General features: G+C 38.9%; 1 pseudogene; it reads left to right on the top strand.

The window, feature by feature from the left end:
- Window positions 1-2236: 2236 nt before the first annotated feature.
- LOC112648182 (sterol-4-alpha-carboxylate 3-dehydrogenase, decarboxylating-like) lies at window positions 2237-3119 on the top strand (annotated as a pseudogene).
- Window positions 3120-3613: the final 494 nt, after the last annotated feature.

The following is a 3613-nucleotide window of genomic DNA, read 5'->3' as shown; positions in this document are numbered from 1 at the left end:
CTTACTCTTTGGTTGACCTTTCTTTCCCACTTAGTGAATAAGCAAGCAAATCCTGCATGGCATGTTTTACAAAACAAAAATTTAAAAATGTGAGCAACAACAAGCAAAACCTATAAGGAATTCACTATAAAGATCTCCCCAAGACTTTTCAGTCTTGAAAATGAGTATAAAGTCTACTAAAGTTTATAAATTCTTGACTCCTGGCACTTCTTTATCTTGAAATACTTTACAACACTTTTAGTGTTGCCTAAGTTCTTCCTGTGATCAACGTAAATCTTTCAGTGAAGACTCTATATATGAATTTTTTTTGTCAATTTAGAATGTATAAGGATGTGTGTGTGTTTGTGTGTGTGTGTGTGTGTGTGTGTGTGTGTATGAAGTAAAAGGAGAGAAAACAGAGAAAAAGAGAGAAACAACACCAACAAAATAACCAGAGAAACATGAGGCTTGAGCATGCTGGTTTCTCTTAGGTAACTATCATAACTACAGAAATGAAGATAGGAAGAAAGAATCAATGATTAGCTTTTGTACAAAAATTAAAAATCAACCCTTTGGCATATGCTTTAGCTTTTTATGTTATAAGAGGCCAGATCCTTCTAGCATCTAGAGCCAAATTCTTTGTATCAATATAGGTACAGAGTGAGTAAATAATTGATTGGTAAGTGCTATATCCAGGCACCTGAAACTGATAAAGATTTTTGCAAGTCAGGAAGAAGTGAAAAGAATCAGTGAGAGTTATTGAAAGGGTATTGAAGCCTGTCCTACCTAATGTTAGCTCCAGAGTACACATGCACATGAGGGGTAGATTGATCTCACAGATGTTTCAGGAGGAAACATGTTTTTTTGCATGCCAGGAAGCAATCTGAGGCAGTGTCATGAGAATCCTCACATACTCTGGTAGGACACAAGGAGAAAGCAATCCCTCAGCCCCTTCCATGGTCCTTGGTTGAGAATATCAAGGATGTGGCACCCTGAGCTGGCCGTCTGAAAAAGATTTGCAGTGGTTACAAAGACATGCCTTTGCACCAAGAATGGAGAATGAATCAGGTGAGAGGTCTCTCAGCACAAGCCAATAGGAAAAATGTCAATAACAGTGTCTGAGAACTTCCAACTCTTCCAGACTTGATGATATTTTTGGTACATAAAGGAAAAATGTCCCTGAGAAGATACAAGATTGAGGAAAAATCCTACATTTTTAATCTTAATTTGACTAAATTTATATGAATTGACTAAGAATGATTACATTTTCTACCATTAAATTGAATGGAGAGAATTTGAATTGAATTGAATTGAATAAAATTAAAAAGAGAAAGAGGAGAGAACAGACGATGGAAATGTGTAGGAAATAATTATGAAATAATTTTTAAAATGTAGTCATCAAAGTATGAGAAATATTCAACTTTACTAACGATCCAGTAAGTGCAAATTAAATGATTTTTTTTCAATATTTAGATTGAAAAATTTTAAAATGACAAAAAAGACATGATAAAAAGTGAGAGCAAAAATGGTAACACCTCAGTGCCAGGCACAATATTTTGGATGGCAATTCGACAATAGGCATCAAATATTTAATGTGTGAATACCTTGACCTATACATGCTACTTCTGAAAATTTAACCTAAATAATCAGACACATTGTAAGGTACAAGAATCTGTACATCTGAGTTGTTTAGAGTACTGCAAAATAACATTAGCCTAAATGGTCATTGATAGTATTTAGATAGTCTAGATCCATATTGTAAAAAATACTCTGTGGAAATAAAAAATTACTATGTAGTTGGCTTTTGGATGTGCCCAAACTATATTAAGTGAAAAACAAAAAAAGAATAATCCCCAAAACATTCAATCTAGGATGGTACTTTTGTTTTAGAAGGTAGAGAGGAGAGAAAGAGGGATGGGGCAGGGAAAGAAGGAAAGAGAGAAGAACAACAGAACCTAGAAATATATTCAGCAAATATATTGAAAATGATTATTCTTGGATTATGGATAATTATAACTTTCTTCATTGCAATTTGTGTGTAATAGCTATGAAAGTGTGTTAAGTTTAATGTCAGAAGAAAAAAATTATTTATGAAAAATAAGGTTAATAATAATACCCTTACCAAACATCTTTGACATCAAAATGACTGCATCAGAGAAAATGGTGGCTCCAGCAGCAGGAGGTCTTAGGATGCAAGCTGTGGGCACACTGAGACTGGTTGTGGGAGCCTCTACCAGCTGGGGGCGACAACCTTTGGATGGCCCATACGTGCAGAGTGATCAGAGGCTCCGAGTTCCTAGGGCAGCACCTGGTGGAGCAGTTTCTGGCAAGAGGCCACACTGTCAATGTATTTGATATGCAGTAAGGGTCCGACATTCCTTCGGAGTCTTCTATAGCCAACCGGATCTGTACCCAATTCTGAAAGGTATAAGCTCTGTTGTCCACTGTGTGTCGCCCTCACCATCTAGTAACAACAAAAAACTCTTTTACATAGTGAATTATATTGGCACCAAGAATAGCAATGAAACTTGCAAAGAGGCTGGGGTTCAGAAACTCATTTTAATTAGTAGTGCCAGTATCATCTTTGAGGGTGTCAATCAAAATTGGAACTGAAGACCATCTATTTGCCGTGAAGCCCATAGACTACTATGTGGAGACAAAAAATCTTATAGGAGTGAGCAGTCCTGGGGGCAATGACCCTGAGAGACATTTCTTAACCATGGCCGTCTGCCCTTATGGCATTTTAGGTACAAGGAACCCTAGCTGGCCCCCATCCTCATTTAGGCATCCAGGAAAGGCAAGATGAAGTTTGTGATTGGAAATGGGGAGAATTTGGTGGACTTCACCTTTGTGGACAAGGTGCACCGACACATCCTAGCGGCCGAGCACCTCTCCTGAGATGTGGCCATGAGTGAGAAAGCTCCCAGGTACCACATTTCCTACAGTGTGGCCATGGCAACCAGTTCTATAATCCAACTGCAGCCCACTTTCCAACCAATGTGGGTCTCACTGGATGGTACATTCACGATTACAGCTGTGAAAGGACCAAAAAGGTCATGGACCCCCAGCCACTGGTCACGATGCAAGATGCCATAGAAAGAACCATGCAGAGTTTTCACCAACTGGGGAAGGTCGAGTGAGGCACCCCAAGACTGAGCTCTCTCCATGTATCATCCCCTGGCTGCTAACTCTTCCCTGAGGACCAGCAAACAAATCTCCTTCAAGTGAATTTCTTCTGAGCTTCAATCTAGTCCTGTAGTTAGATGAAAACACACCCAGCTCTTCCACAAAGGTAGAGAAACAACAGGCATTTTTCCCTTAGTAGGATTCGATTTCTATTTCTTAAAGCAGGCAGCTTCATATTGTTTGTGTTCTCTCCTTCCCTACCTATCTCCCTTCCTCCTTCCACCTCTCCCTCTCTCCCACCCCTCCTGTCTCCTGGATTACTTATCATTCCAATGTCCCTGTATATAATGAAGGATGCTGTAGGGGAGAAACAACTCATTTGCTGGAAAACCAAATTTACTTCCATGCAAACTGATACTAGAAGAGGGCCACAGACTGTTCAAGGAGTCACATATTACAAATATCCTAGAAGAAAAGTAGAAGCTATAAACACATGGTGAAACTTCAA

Source organism: Canis lupus, chromosome 7 (assembly GCF_003254725.2).
Source record: "Canis lupus dingo isolate Sandy chromosome 7, ASM325472v2, whole genome shotgun sequence".
NCBI classification, from domain to species: Eukaryota; Metazoa; Chordata; class Mammalia; order Carnivora; family Canidae; genus Canis; species Canis lupus.
Note: the sequence above shows the minus strand (reverse complement) of the source record. Positions and strands in the feature narration are given on the sequence as shown.